A 13,606-nucleotide genomic window follows, 5' to 3' on the forward strand; every position below is an offset into this window, starting at 1 on the left:
CGCTGACAACAAAAATGACTCTCTCCTGTAGCTGTTCTGGTTGTCTAGTGCATGCCATAAGAGGAACTCACTAGACAACTAACTCCCTTAGAAGCAAAAGAATCAAAAAAGTCCTACCGACTGCGTTCCTTTTTCTGTGTCAGGTGGTGAAGAACGTTTTCAACGGAACCGTGAAACGAGCGAAAACGTGGGAAACATTGCATTCGAAATGCTTGCGAATTTTCCAATTGCCCAGTGAGTGTCGACAAAATATGTAAATTCTCTGCTCCAACGTATGAGACGCAACGACTCCTGCAATTTGTTGTTGCATCGTGTGTCAGCAGTCTTCGATAGTGTGTTACGAGCTTAGTGCGATAAGTCTGCAGACAGCATTTAGGCGACGTTTTATTAGTAACGGCCCCATGCAGCGATTGCACAACAGTAAACGACATGAGTCAATGTATAGTTGTGCATCGTGAGAGGTATCACAGCGTCGTGTGAGCCCGGATAGCTCAGTCGGTAGAGCATTAGGCTTTTAACCTAAGGGTCCAGGGTTCAAGTCCCTGTCCGGGCGGAAATTTTAATACTTTGGTAGCGATTCGTCTGGTAGCGGTGGAAACGCTACGGAAAATAATGAAGCTACGCCGTTTTCTGACACCACAGTGCTTTAAACGGTAGCAGTTGCATGTGTCGGGACAACACCGCGCTACCAGCAGTCGTGGCCGAGTGGTTAAGGCGTCTGACTCGAAATCAGATTCCCTCTGGGAGCGTAGGTTCGAATCCTACCGGCTGCGTGCGATTTTGCGTAAAGAGGAGCAAAAATTTTCGCACACATGTGACATGCGTGGGCGAATGCGGGTGCAAACCAGTGACGCCATTCTCAACAAGACGAAAGTTTCCGTTTAAGAATACTGAGTTTCGCGACGACCGCTGCTTACTGTGGCCATCGGTTCACCTCGCACTGACGCTGGGACTGCAGAAAGCCGTCGCTGAGATCGTGAGTACACAGATGTGCTCGAAAGTGTAGGACAGAGCGAACATTCATTTCTTTTTAAGAATCGCAATTCAATCATTCGAGTGCGGCAAAGGCAGTGGTGCAGCGTTTCTTTTCTTAAGATCTCGCAGCTGCTTGGAGGTATGTCCATCGTTTTAAGACGACACAAAACTAGCGTCAGCGGTGCGTCAGTGGGAAGTCGGTGAAGTCGCCATTGGAGCCATAAGCCAGTAATTACAACACGCGAATCACTCGCACACCATGTAGCATGCACCACAACGCTCGGCCGAGGGACCGGACAGCTCAGTCGGTAGAGCGCTAGACCTTCAACCAAAGGGTCCCGGGCTCAAACCCCCGCCAGGCGAAAATTAACACACTGTCGTAACGGCTAATGGAAACCCTACAGAAAAGAGTGACGCCACGCCGCTTTCTGCCATCAGATTGCTTCTAAAGACGGCGGTTCCACTTGTCGGGAGTCGCTTCTGCCACCGGCAGTCGTGGCCGAGTGGTTAAGGCGTCTGACTTGAAATCAGATTCCCTCTGGGAGCGTAGGTTCGAGTCCTGCCGACTGCGAAAATTTTCTCGCTCTCAAAAGATGGACGTTCAGCTGCATCCTAGCAGTTGCGTCACTACTAAACACGCGCGTCACCAGCAATGTGCAGTGTTATTTGATCCAGGGCGCAGCGTTACAGTCGCGCTCAGAAGCCGCAGCTCATCTCCTCGTCTCACAGCCGCCCACCGGGTGTTAGTACAAGTGTCGCCTCACTGGGCAGTGCAGATGTGTCCATCTTAGCTTGCAGACGATGACGTGTAGCAATTGATGAGCTAACGCAAGTCGAATGTTTTACCGTGTGTATCTCCTAGATACTGCCTCTCATACGGTGGAGAGGCTAACTCCTTCTTGTGTCTCGTTCTCTGCACACGAGTTGCCCCTGGCATCGATATAGCACGGGTTTTCTAGCGCCAGCGCGGCGTCACGTGAAGTCAGCGAAGTGAATATTACACGAGTCGAGTCGACATGTTTGCTTGTTACGATGATGGAAGCAGAAGAAATGTGTGTGGGACTTCACTGCATCGGCTGCTCGCCTTTCAGCGTCCCTGTGTCTTATCAGACGAAGGTGACTGTGAAATTGGCAACGAGGCAGAGGTTAACAAACACATGCAAACAGGAACGTTCAATGTCAGCCGAAATAGCTCAGTTGGGAGAGCGTTAGACTGAAGATCTAAAGGTCCCTGGTTCGATCCCGGGTTTCGGCAGGTATTCGTTTTGATGCGACGCCAATGGAATGGCTCTGCGTTGGTGATAATGCAACTACCGCTGACAACAAAAATGACTCTCTCCTGTAGCTGTTCTGGTTGTCTAGTGCATGCCATAAGAGGAACTCACTAGACAACTAACTCCCTTAGAAGCAAAAGAATCAAAAAAGTCCTACCGACTGCGTTCCTTTTTCTGTGTCAGGTGGTGAAGAACGTTTTCAACGGAACCGTGAAACGAGCGAAAACGTGGGAAACATTGCATTCGAAATGCTTGCGAATTTTCCAATTGCCCAGTGAGTGTCGACAAAATATGTAAATTCTCTGCTCCAACGTATGAGACGCAACGACTCCTGCAATTTGTTGTTGCATCGTGTGTCAGCAGTCTTCGATAGTGTGTTACGAGCTTAGTGCGATAAGTCTGCAGACAGCATTTAGGCGACGTTTTATTAGTAACGGCCCCATGCAGCGATTGCACAACAGTAAACGACATGAGTCAATGTATAGTTGTGCATCGTGAGAGGTATCACAGCGTCGTGTGAGCCCGGATAGCTCAGTCGGTAGAGCATTAGGCTTTTAACCTAAGGGTCCAGGGTTCAAGTCCCTGTCCGGGCGGAAATTTTAATACTTTGGTAGCGATTCGTCTGGTAGCGGTGGAAACGCTACGGAAAATAATGAAGCTACGCCGTTTTCTGACACCACAGTGCTTTAAACGGTAGCAGTTGCATGTGTCGGGACAACACCGCGCTACCAGCAGTCGTGGCCGAGTGGTTAAGGCGTCTGACTCGAAATCAGATTCCCTCTGGGAGCGTAGGTTCGAATCCTACCGGCTGCGTGCGATTTTGCGTAAAGAGGAGCAAAAATTTTCGCACACATGTGACATGCGTGGGCGAATGCGGGTGCAAACCAGTGACGCCATTCTCAACAAGACGAAAGTTTCCGTTTAAGAATACTGAGTTTCGCGACGACCGCTGCTTACTGTGGCCATCGGTTCACCTCGCACTGACGCTGGGACTGCAGAAAGCCGTCGCTGAGATCGTGAGTACACAGATGTGCTCGAAAGTGTAGGACAGAGCGAACATTCATTTCTTTTTAAGAATCGCAATTCAATCATTCGAGTGCGGCAAAGGCAGTGGTGCAGCGTTTCTTTTCTTAAGATCTCGCAGCTGCTTGGAGGTATGTCCATCGTTTTAAGACGACACAAAACTAGCGTCAGCGGTGCGTCAGTGGGAAGTCGGTGAAGTCGCCATTGGAGCCATAAGCCAGTAATTACAACACGCGAATCACTCGCACACCATGTAGCATGCACCACAACGCTCGGCCGAGGGACCGGACAGCTCAGTCGGTAGAGCGCTAGACCTTCAACCAAAGGGTCCCGGGCTCAAACCCCCGCCAGGCGAAAATTAACACACTGTCGTAACGGCTAATGGAAACCCTACAGAAAAGAGTGACGCCACGCCGCTTTCTGCCATCAGATTGCTTCTAAAGACGGCGGTTCCACTTGTCGGGAGTCGCTTCTGCCACCGGCAGTCGTGGCCGAGTGGTTAAGGCGTCTGACTTGAAATCAGATTCCCTCTGGGAGCGTAGGTTCGAGTCCTGCCGACTGCGAAAATTTTCTCGCTCTCAAAAGATGGACGTTCAGCTGCATCCTAGCAGTTGCGTCACTACTAAACACGCGCGTCACCAGCAATGTGCAGTGTTATTTGATCCAGGGCGCAGCGTTACAGTCGCGCTCAGAAGCCGCAGCTCATCTCCTCGTCTCACAGCCGCCCACCGGGTGTTAGTACAAGTGTCGCCTCACTGGGCAGTGCAGATGTGTCCATCTTAGCTTGCAGACGATGACGTGTAGCAATTGATGAGCTAACGCAAGTCGAATGTTTTACCGTGTGTATCTCCTAGATACTGCCTCTCATACGGTGGAGAGGCTCACTCCTTCTTGTGTCTCGTTCTCTGCACACGAGTTGCCCCTGGCATCGATATAGCACGGGTTTTCTAGCGCCAGCGCGGCGTCACGTGAAGTCAGCGAAGTGAATATTACACGAGTCGAGTCGACATGTTTGCTTGTTACGATGATGGAAGCAGAAGAAATGTGTGTGGGACTTCACTGCATCGGCTGCTCGCCTTTCAGCGTCCCTGTGTCTTATCAGACGAAGGTGACTGTGAAATTGGCAACGAGGCAGAGGTTAACAAACACATGCAAACAGGAACGTTCAATGTCAGCCGAAATAGCTCAGTTGGGAGAGCGTTAGACTGAAGATCTAAAGGTCCCTGGTTCGATCCCGGGTTTCGGCAGGTATTCGTTTTGATGCGACGCCAATGGAATGGCTCTGCGTTGGTGATAATGCAACTACCGCTGACAACAAAAATGACTCTCTCCTGTAGCTGTTCTGGTTGTCTAGTGCATGCCATAAGAGGAACTCACTAGACAACTAACTCCCTTAGAAGCAAAAGAATCAAAAAAGTCCTACCGACTGCGTTCCTTTTTCTGTGTCAGGTGGTGAAGAACGTTTTCAACGGAACCGTGAAACGAGCGAAAACGTGGGAAACATTGCATTCGAAATGCTTGCGAATTTTCCAATTGCCCAGTGAGTGTCGACAAAATATGTAAATTCTCTGCTCCAACGTATGAGACGCAACGACTCCTGCAATTTGTTGTTGCATCGTGTGTCAGCAGTCTTCGATAGTGTGTTACGAGCTTAGTGCGATAAGTCTGCAGACAGCATTTAGGCGACGTTTTATTAGTAACGGCCCCATGCAGCGATTGCACAACAGTAAACGACATGAGTCAATGTATAGTTGTGCATCGTGAGAGGTATCACAGCGTCGTGTGAGCCCGGATAGCTCAGTCGGTAGAGCATTAGGCTTTTAACCTAAGGGTCCAGGGTTCAAGTCCCTGTCCGGGCGGAAATTTTAATACTTTGGTAGCGATTCGTCTGGTAGCGGTGGAAACGCTACGGAAAATAATGAAGCTACGCCGTTTTCTGACACCACAGTGCTTTAAACGGTAGCAGTTGCATGTGTCGGGACAACACCGCGCTACCAGCAGTCGTGGCCGAGTGGTTAAGGCGTCTGACTCGAAATCAGATTCCCTCTGGGAGCGTAGGTTCGAATCCTACCGGCTGCGTGCGATTTTGCGTAAAGAGGAGCAAAAATTTTCGCACACATGTGACATGCGTGGGCGAATGCGGGTGCAAACCAGTGACGCCATTCTCAACAAGACGAAAGTTTCCGTTTAAGAATACTGAGTTTCGCGACGACCGCTGCTTACTGTGGCCATCGGTTCACCTCGCACTGACGCTGGGACTGCAGAAAGCCGTCGCTGAGATCGTGAGTACACAGATGTGCTCGAAAGTGTAGGACAGAGCGAACATTCATTTCTTTTTAAGAATCGCAATTCAATCATTCGAGTGCGGCAAAGGCAGTGGTGCAGCGTTTCTTTTCTTAAGATCTCGCAGCTGCTTGGAGGTATGTCCATCGTTTTAAGACGACACAAAACTAGCGTCAGCGGTGCGTCAGTGGGAAGTCGGTGAAGTCGCCATTGGAGCCATAAGCCAGTAATTACAACACGCGAATCACTCGCACACCATGTAGCATGCACCACAACGCTCGGCCGAGGGACCGGACAGCTCAGTCGGTAGAGCGCTAGACCTTCAACCAAAGGGTCCCGGGCTCAAACCCCCGCCAGGCGAAAATTAACACACTGTCGTAACGGCTAATGGAAACCCTACAGAAAAGAGTGACGCCACGCCGCTTTCTGCCATCAGATTGCTTCTAAAGACGGCGGTTCCACTTGTCGGGAGTCGCTTCTGCCACCGGCAGTCGTGGCCGAGTGGTTAAGGCGTCTGACTTGAAATCAGATTCCCTCTGGGAGCGTAGGTTCGAGTCCTGCCGACTGCGAAAATTTTCTCGCTCTCAAAAGATGGACGTTCAGCTGCATCCTAGCAGTTGCGTCACTACTAAACACGCGCGTCACCAGCAATGTGCAGTGTTATTTGATCCAGGGCGCAGCGTTACAGTCGCGCTCAGAAGCCGCAGCTCATCTCCTCGTCTCACAGCCGCCCACCGGGTGTTAGTACAAGTGTCGCCTCACTGGGCAGTGCAGATGTGTCCATCTTAGCTTGCAGACGATGACGTGTAGCAATTGATGAGCTAACGCAAGTCGAATGTTTTACCGTGTGTATCTCCTAGATACTGCCTCTCATACGGTGGAGAGGCTCACTCCTTCTTGTGTCTCGTTCTCTGCACACGAGTTGCCCCTGGCATCGATATAGCACGGGTTTTCTAGCGCCAGCGCGGCGTCACGTGAAGTCAGCGAAGTGAATATTACACGAGTCGAGTCGACATGTTTGCTTGTTACGATGATGGAAGCAGAAGAAATGTGTGTGGGACTTCACTGCATCGGCTGCTCGCCTTTCAGCGTCCCTGTGTCTTATCAGACGAAGGTGACTGTGAAATTGGCAACGAGGCAGAGGTTAACAAACACATGCAAACAGGAACGTTCAATGTCAGCCGAAATAGCTCAGTTGGGAGAGCGTTAGACTGAAGATCTAAAGGTCCCTGGTTCGATCCCGGGTTTCGGCAGGTATTCGTTTTGATGCGACGCCAATGGAATGGCTCTGCGTTGGTGATAATGCAACTACCGCTGACAACAAAAATGACTCTCTCCTGTAGCTGTTCTGGTTGTCTAGTGCATGCCATAAGAGGAACTCACTAGACAACTAACTCCCTTAGAAGCAAAAGAATCAAAAAAGTCCTACCGACTGCGTTCCTTTTTCTGTGTCAGGTGGTGAAGAACGTTTTCAACGGAACCGTGAAACGAGCGAAAACGTGGGAAACATTGCATTCGAAATGCTTGCGAATTTTCCAATTGCCCAGTGAGTGTCGACAAAATATGTAAATTCTCTGCTCCAACGTATGAGACGCAACGACTCCTGCAATTTGTTGTTGCATCGTGTGTCAGCAGTCTTCGATAGTGTGTTACGAGCTTAGTGCGATAAGTCTGCAGACAGCATTTAGGCGACGTTTTATTAGTAACGGCCCCATGCAGCGATTGCACAACAGTAAACGACATGAGTCAATGTATAGTTGTGCATCGTGAGAGGTATCACAGCGTCGTGTGAGCCCGGATAGCTCAGTCGGTAGAGCATTAGGCTTTTAACCTAAGGGTCCAGGGTTCAAGTCCCTGTCCGGGCGGAAATTTTAATACTTTGGTAGCGATTCGTCTGGTAGCGGTGGAAACGCTACGGAAAATAATGAAGCTACGCCGTTTTCTGACACCACAGTGCTTTAAACGGTAGCAGTTGCATGTGTCGGGACAACACCGCGCTACCAGCAGTCGTGGCCGAGTGGTTAAGGCGTCTGACTCGAAATCAGATTCCCTCTGGGAGCGTAGGTTCGAATCCTACCGGCTGCGTGCGATTTTGCGTAAAGAGGAGCAAAAATTTTCGCACACATGTGACATGCGTGGGCGAATGCGGGTGCAAACCAGTGACGCCATTCTCAACAAGACGAAAGTTTCCGTTTAAGAATACTGAGTTTCGCGACGACCGCTGCTTACTGTGGCCATCGGTTCACCTCGCACTGACGCTGGGACTGCAGAAAGCCGTCGCTGAGATCGTGAGTACACAGATGTGCTCGAAAGTGTAGGACAGAGCGAACATTCATTTCTTTTTAAGAATCGCAATTCAATCATTCGAGTGCGGCAAAGGCAGTGGTGCAGCGTTTCTTTTCTTAAGATCTCGCAGCTGCTTGGAGGTATGTCCATCGTTTTAAGACGACACAAAACTAGCGTCAGCGGTGCGTCAGTGGGAAGTCGGTGAAGTCGCCATTGGAGCCATAAGCCAGTAATTACAACACGCGAATCACTCGCACACCATGTAGCATGCACCACAACGCTCGGCCGAGGGACCGGACAGCTCAGTCGGTAGAGCGCTAGACCTTCAACCAAAGGGTCCCGGGCTCAAACCCCCGCCAGGCGAAAATTAACACACTGTCGTAACGGCTAATGGAAACCCTACAGAAAAGAGTGACGCCACGCCGCTTTCTGCCATCAGATTGCTTCTAAAGACGGCGGTTCCACTTGTCGGGAGTCGCTTCTGCCACCGGCAGTCGTGGCCGAGTGGTTAAGGCGTCTGACTTGAAATCAGATTCCCTCTGGGAGCGTAGGTTCGAGTCCTGCCGACTGCGAAAATTTTCTCGCTCTCAAAAGATGGACGTTCAGCTGCATCCTAGCAGTTGCGTCACTACTAAACACGCGCGTCACCAGCAATGTGCAGTGTTATTTGATCCAGGGCGCAGCGTTACAGTCGCGCTCAGAAGCCGCAGCTCATCTCCTCGTCTCACAGCCGCCCACCGGGTGTTAGTACAAGTGTCGCCTCACTGGGCAGTGCAGATGTGTCCATCTTAGCTTGCAGACGATGACGTGTAGCAATTGATGAGCTAACGCAAGTCGAATGTTTTACCGTGTGTATCTCCTAGATACTGCCTCTCATACGGTGGAGAGGCTCACTCCTTCTTGTGTCTCGTTCTCTGCACACGAGTTGCCCCTGGCATCGATATAGCACGGGTTTTCTAGCGCCAGCGCGGCGTCACGTGAAGTCAGCGAAGTGAATATTACACGAGTCGAGTCGACATGTTTGCTTGTTACGATGATGGAAGCAGAAGAAATGTGTGTGGGACTTCACTGCATCGGCTGCTCGCCTTTCAGCGTCCCTGTGTCTTATCAGACGAAGGTGACTGTGAAATTGGCAACGAGGCAGAGGTTAACAAACACATGCAAACAGGAACGTTCAATGTCAGCCGAAATAGCTCAGTTGGGAGAGCGTTAGACTGAAGATCTAAAGGTCCCTGGTTCGATCCCGGGTTTCGGCAGGTATTCGTTTTGATGCGACGCCAATGGAATGGCTCTGCGTTGGTGATAATGCAACTACCGCTGACAACAAAAATGACTCTCTCCTGTAGCTGTTCTGGTTGTCTAGTGCATGCCATAAGAGGAACTCACTAGACAACTAACTCCCTTAGAAGCAAAAGAATCAAAAAAGTCCTACCGACTGCGTTCCTTTTTCTGTGTCAGGTGGTGAAGAACGTTTTCAACGGAACCGTGAAACGAGCGAAAACGTGGGAAACATTGCATTCGAAATGCTTGCGAATTTTCCAATTGCCCAGTGAGTGTCGACAAAATATGTAAATTCTCTGCTCCAACGTATGAGACGCAACGACTCCTGCAATTTGTTGTTGCATCGTGTGTCAGCAGTCTTCGATAGTGTGTTACGAGCTTAGTGCGATAAGTCTGCAGACAGCATTTAGGCGACGTTTTATTAGTAACGGCCCCATGCAGCGATTGCACAACAGTAAACGACATGAGTCAATGTATAGTTGTGCATCGTGAGAGGTATCACAGCGTCGTGTGAGCCCGGATAGCTCAGTCGGTAGAGCATTAGGCTTTTAACCTAAGGGTCCAGGGTTCAAGTCCCTGTCCGGGCGGAAATTTTAATACTTTGGTAGCGATTCGTCTGGTAGCGGTGGAAACGCTACGGAAAATAATGAAGCTACGCCGTTTTCTGACACCACAGTGCTTTAAACGGTAGCAGTTGCATGTGTCGGGACAACACCGCGCTACCAGCAGTCGTGGCCGAGTGGTTAAGGCGTCTGACTCGAAATCAGATTCCCTCTGGGAGCGTAGGTTCGAATCCTACCGGCTGCGTGCGATTTTGCGTAAAGAGGAGCAAAAATTTTCGCACACATGTGACATGCGTGGGCGAATGCGGGTGCAAACCAGTGACGCCATTCTCAACAAGACGAAAGTTTCCGTTTAAGAATACTGAGTTTCGCGACGACCGCTGCTTACTGTGGCCATCGGTTCACCTCGCACTGACGCTGGGACTGCAGAAAGCCGTCGCTGAGATCGTGAGTACACAGATGTGCTCGAAAGTGTAGGACAGAGCGAACATTCATTTCTTTTTAAGAATCGCAATTCAATCATTCGAGTGCGGCAAAGGCAGTGGTGCAGCGTTTCTTTTCTTAAGATCTCGCAGCTGCTTGGAGGTATGTCCATCGTTTTAAGACGACACAAAACTAGCGTCAGCGGTGCGTCAGTGGGAAGTCGGTGAAGTCGCCATTGGAGCCATAAGCCAGTAATTACAACACGCGAATCACTCGCACACCATGTAGCATGCACCACAACGCTCGGCCGAGGGACCGGACAGCTCAGTCGGTAGAGCGCTAGACCTTCAACCAAAGGGTCCCGGGCTCAAACCCCCGCCAGGCGAAAATTAACACACTGTCGTAACGGCTAATGGAAACCCTACAGAAAAGAGTGACGCCACGCCGCTTTCTGCCATCAGATTGCTTCTAAAGACGGCGGTTCCACTTGTCGGGAGTCGCTTCTGCCACCGGCAGTCGTGGCCGAGTGGTTAAGGCGTCTGACTTGAAATCAGATTCCCTCTGGGAGCGTAGGTTCGAGTCCTGCCGACTGCGAAAATTTTCTCGCTCTCAAAAGATGGACGTTCAGCTGCATCCTAGCAGTTGCGTCACTACTAAACACGCGCGTCACCAGCAATGTGCAGTGTTATTTGATCCAGGGCGCAGCGTTACAGTCGCGCTCAGAAGCCGCAGCTCATCTCCTCGTCTCACAGCCGCCCACCGGGTGTTAGTACAAGTGTCGCCTCACTGGGCAGTGCAGATGTGTCCATCTTAGCTTGCAGACGATGACGTGTAGCAATTGATGAGCTAACGCAAGTCGAATGTTTTACCGTGTGTATCTCCTAGATACTGCCTCTCATACGGTGGAGAGGCTCACTCCTTCTTGTGTCTCGTTCTCTGCACACGAGTTGCCCCTGGCATCGATATAGCACGGGTTTTCTAGCGCCAGCGCGGCGTCACGTGAAGTCAGCGAAGTGAATATTACACGAGTCGAGTCGACATGTTTGCTTGTTACGATGATGGAAGCAGAAGAAATGTGTGTGGGACTTCACTGCATCGGCTGCTCGCCTTTCAGCGTCCCTGTGTCTTATCAGACGAAGGTGACTGTGAAATTGGCAACGAGGCAGAGGTTAACAACACATGCAAACAGGAACGTTCAATGTCAGCCGAAATAGCTCAGTTGGGAGAGCGTTAGACTGAAGATCTAAAGGTCCCTGGTTCGATCCCGGGTTTCGGCAGGTATTCGTTTTGATGCGACGCCAATGGAATGGCTCTGCGTTGGTGATAATGCAACTACCGCTGACAACAAAAATGACTCTCTCCTGTAGCTGTTCTGGTTGTCTAGTGCATGCCATAAGAGGAACTCACTAGACAACTAACTCCCTTAGAAGCAAAAGAATCAAAAAAGTCCTACCGACTGCGTTCCTTTTTCTGTGTCAGGTGGTGAAGAACGTTTTCAACGGAACCGTGAAACGAGCGAAAACGTGGGAAACATTGCATTCGAAATGCTTGCGAATTTTCCAATTGCCCAGTGAGTGTCGACAAAATATGTAAATTCTCTGCTCCAACGTATGAGACGCAACGACTCCTGCAATTTGTTGTTGCATCGTGTGTCAGCAGTCTTCGATAGTGTGTTACGAGCTTAGTGCGATAAGTCTGCAGACAGCATTTAGGCGACGTTTTATTAGTAACGGCCCCATGCAGCGATTGCACAACAGTAAACGACATGAGTCAATGTATAGTTGTGCATCGTGAGAGGTATCACAGCGTCGTGTGAGCCCGGATAGCTCAGTCGGTAGAGCATTAGGCTTTTAACCTAAGGGTCCAGGGTTCAAGTCCCTGTCCGGGCGGAAATTTTAATACTTTGGTAGCGATTCGTCTGGTAGCGGTGGAAACGCTACGGAAAATAATGAAGCTACGCCGTTTTCTGACACCACAGTGCTTTAAACGGTAGCAGTTGCATGTGTCGGGACAACACCGCGCTACCAGCAGTCGTGGCCGAGTGGTTAAGGCGTCTGACTCGAAATCAGATTCCCTCTGGGAGCGTAGGTTCGAATCCTACCGGCTGCGTGCGATTTTGCGTAAAGAGGAGCAAAAATTTTCGCACACATGTGACATGCGTGGGCGAATGCGGGTGCAAACCAGTGACGCCATTCTCAACAAGACGAAAGTTTCCGTTTAAGAATACTGAGTTTCGCGACGACCGCTGCTTACTGTGGCCATCGGTTCACCTCGCACTGACGCTGGGACTGCAGAAAGCCGTCGCTGAGATCGTGAGTACACAGATGTGCTCGAAAGTGTAGGACAGAGCGAACATTCATTTCTTTTTAAGAATCGCAATTCAATCATTCGAGTGCGGCAAAGGCAGTGGTGCAGCGTTTCTTTTCTTAAGATCTCGCAGCTGCTTGGAGGTATGTCCATCGTTTAAGACGACACAAAACTAGCGTCAGCGGTGCGTCAGTGGGAAGTCGGTGAAGTCGCCATTGGAGCCATAAGCCAGTAATTACAACACGCGAATCACTCGCACACCATGTAGCATGCACCACAACGCTCGGCCGAGGGACCGGACAGCTCAGTCGGTAGAGCGCTAGACCTTCAAACCAAAGGGTCCCGGGCTCAAACCCCCGCCAGGCGAAAATTAACACACTGTCGTAACGGCTAATGGAAACCCTACAGAAAAGAGTGACGCCACGCCGCTTTCTGCCATCAGATTGCTTCTAAGACGGCGGTTCCACTTGTCGGGAGTCGCTTCTGCCACCGGCAGTCGTGGCCGAGTGGTTAAGGCGTCTGACTTGAAATCAGATTCCCTCTGGGAGCGTAGGTTCGAGTCCTGCCGACTGCGAAAATTTTCTCGCTCTCAAAAGATGGACGTTCAGCTGCATCCTAGCAGTTGCGTCACTACTAAACACGCGCGTCACCAGCAATGTGCAGTGTTATTTGATCCAGGGCGCAGCGTTACAGTCGCGCTCAGAAGCCGCAGCTCATCTCCTCGTCTCACAGCCGCCCACCGGGTGTTAGTACAAGTGTCGCCTCACTGGGCAGTGCAGATGTGTCCATCTTAGCTTGCAGACGATGACGTGTAGCAATTGATGAGCTAACGCAAGTCGAATGTTTTACCGTGTGTATCTCCTAGATACTGCCTCTCATACGGTGGAGAGGCTCACTCCTTCTTGTGTCTCGTTCTCTGCACACGAGTTGCCCCTGGCATCGATATAGCACGGGTTTTCTAGCGCCAGCGCGGCGTCACGTGAAGTCAGCGAAGTGAATATTACACGAGTCGAGTCGACATGTTTGCTTGTTACGATGATGGAAGCAGAAGAAATGTGTGTGGGACTTCACTGCATCGGCTGCTCGCCTTTCAGCGTCCCTGTGTCTTATCAGACGAAGGTGACTGTGAAATTGGCAACGAGGCAGAGGTTAACAAACACATGCAAACAGGAACGTTCAATGTCAGCCGAA

The 13,606-nt window shown here is 50.5% G+C and overlaps 23 non-coding genes across 23 annotated transcripts; all 23 read left to right on the forward strand.

Annotated features, from left to right (window-relative positions):
- Nucleotides 1–480: 480 nt before the first annotated feature.
- Nucleotides 481–553, forward strand: Trnak-uuu (transfer RNA lysine (anticodon UUU)). The gene has a single exon. It is a non-coding gene; the product is annotated as a tRNA-Lys (tRNA).
- Nucleotides 554–691: 138 nt separating this feature from the next.
- On the forward strand, nt 692–773 carry Trnas-cga (transfer RNA serine (anticodon CGA)). Its single transcript has one exon. It is a non-coding gene; the product is annotated as a tRNA-Ser (tRNA).
- A 691-nt stretch (nt 774–1,464) lies between these two features.
- Nucleotides 1,465–1,546, forward strand: Trnas-uga (transfer RNA serine (anticodon UGA)). Its single transcript has one exon. It is a non-coding gene; the product is annotated as a tRNA-Ser (tRNA).
- A 611-nt stretch (nt 1,547–2,157) lies between these two features.
- Nucleotides 2,158–2,230, forward strand: Trnaf-gaa (transfer RNA phenylalanine (anticodon GAA)). Its single transcript has one exon. It is a non-coding gene; the product is annotated as a tRNA-Phe (tRNA).
- Nucleotides 2,231–2,769: 539 nt separating this feature from the next.
- Nucleotides 2,770–2,842, forward strand: Trnak-uuu (transfer RNA lysine (anticodon UUU)). Its single transcript has one exon. It is a non-coding gene; the product is annotated as a tRNA-Lys (tRNA).
- Nucleotides 2,843–2,980: 138 nt separating this feature from the next.
- Trnas-cga (transfer RNA serine (anticodon CGA)) lies at nt 2,981–3,062 on the forward strand. The gene has a single exon. It is a non-coding gene; the product is annotated as a tRNA-Ser (tRNA).
- A 691-nt stretch (nt 3,063–3,753) lies between these two features.
- Trnas-uga (transfer RNA serine (anticodon UGA)) lies at nt 3,754–3,835 on the forward strand. The gene has a single exon. It is a non-coding gene; the product is annotated as a tRNA-Ser (tRNA).
- A 611-nt stretch (nt 3,836–4,446) lies between these two features.
- On the forward strand, nt 4,447–4,519 carry Trnaf-gaa (transfer RNA phenylalanine (anticodon GAA)). The gene has a single exon. It is a non-coding gene; the product is annotated as a tRNA-Phe (tRNA).
- A 539-nt stretch (nt 4,520–5,058) lies between these two features.
- On the forward strand, nt 5,059–5,131 carry Trnak-uuu (transfer RNA lysine (anticodon UUU)). Its single transcript has one exon. It is a non-coding gene; the product is annotated as a tRNA-Lys (tRNA).
- Nucleotides 5,132–5,269: 138 nt separating this feature from the next.
- Nucleotides 5,270–5,351, forward strand: Trnas-cga (transfer RNA serine (anticodon CGA)). Its single transcript has one exon. It is a non-coding gene; the product is annotated as a tRNA-Ser (tRNA).
- Nucleotides 5,352–6,042: 691 nt separating this feature from the next.
- Trnas-uga (transfer RNA serine (anticodon UGA)) lies at nt 6,043–6,124 on the forward strand. The gene has a single exon. It is a non-coding gene; the product is annotated as a tRNA-Ser (tRNA).
- Nucleotides 6,125–6,735: 611 nt separating this feature from the next.
- On the forward strand, nt 6,736–6,808 carry Trnaf-gaa (transfer RNA phenylalanine (anticodon GAA)). Its single transcript has one exon. It is a non-coding gene; the product is annotated as a tRNA-Phe (tRNA).
- Nucleotides 6,809–7,347: 539 nt separating this feature from the next.
- Trnak-uuu (transfer RNA lysine (anticodon UUU)) lies at nt 7,348–7,420 on the forward strand. The gene has a single exon. It is a non-coding gene; the product is annotated as a tRNA-Lys (tRNA).
- Nucleotides 7,421–7,558: 138 nt separating this feature from the next.
- Trnas-cga (transfer RNA serine (anticodon CGA)) lies at nt 7,559–7,640 on the forward strand. The gene has a single exon. It is a non-coding gene; the product is annotated as a tRNA-Ser (tRNA).
- Nucleotides 7,641–8,331: 691 nt separating this feature from the next.
- Nucleotides 8,332–8,413, forward strand: Trnas-uga (transfer RNA serine (anticodon UGA)). The gene has a single exon. It is a non-coding gene; the product is annotated as a tRNA-Ser (tRNA).
- Nucleotides 8,414–9,024: 611 nt separating this feature from the next.
- Trnaf-gaa (transfer RNA phenylalanine (anticodon GAA)) lies at nt 9,025–9,097 on the forward strand. The gene has a single exon. It is a non-coding gene; the product is annotated as a tRNA-Phe (tRNA).
- A 539-nt stretch (nt 9,098–9,636) lies between these two features.
- On the forward strand, nt 9,637–9,709 carry Trnak-uuu (transfer RNA lysine (anticodon UUU)). The gene has a single exon. It is a non-coding gene; the product is annotated as a tRNA-Lys (tRNA).
- A 138-nt stretch (nt 9,710–9,847) lies between these two features.
- Nucleotides 9,848–9,929, forward strand: Trnas-cga (transfer RNA serine (anticodon CGA)). Its single transcript has one exon. It is a non-coding gene; the product is annotated as a tRNA-Ser (tRNA).
- A 691-nt stretch (nt 9,930–10,620) lies between these two features.
- Trnas-uga (transfer RNA serine (anticodon UGA)) lies at nt 10,621–10,702 on the forward strand. The gene has a single exon. It is a non-coding gene; the product is annotated as a tRNA-Ser (tRNA).
- A 610-nt stretch (nt 10,703–11,312) lies between these two features.
- Nucleotides 11,313–11,385, forward strand: Trnaf-gaa (transfer RNA phenylalanine (anticodon GAA)). The gene has a single exon. It is a non-coding gene; the product is annotated as a tRNA-Phe (tRNA).
- Nucleotides 11,386–11,924: 539 nt separating this feature from the next.
- On the forward strand, nt 11,925–11,997 carry Trnak-uuu (transfer RNA lysine (anticodon UUU)). The gene has a single exon. It is a non-coding gene; the product is annotated as a tRNA-Lys (tRNA).
- A 138-nt stretch (nt 11,998–12,135) lies between these two features.
- On the forward strand, nt 12,136–12,217 carry Trnas-cga (transfer RNA serine (anticodon CGA)). Its single transcript has one exon. It is a non-coding gene; the product is annotated as a tRNA-Ser (tRNA).
- Nucleotides 12,218–12,907: 690 nt separating this feature from the next.
- Trnas-uga (transfer RNA serine (anticodon UGA)) lies at nt 12,908–12,989 on the forward strand. Its single transcript has one exon. It is a non-coding gene; the product is annotated as a tRNA-Ser (tRNA).
- The last annotated feature ends 617 nt before the right edge of the window (nt 12,990–13,606 follow it).

Source organism: Schistocerca serialis, unplaced genomic scaffold, assembly GCF_023864345.2.
Source record: "Schistocerca serialis cubense isolate TAMUIC-IGC-003099 unplaced genomic scaffold, iqSchSeri2.2 HiC_scaffold_336, whole genome shotgun sequence".
Lineage (NCBI taxonomy): Eukaryota > Metazoa > Arthropoda > Insecta > Orthoptera > Acrididae > Schistocerca > Schistocerca serialis.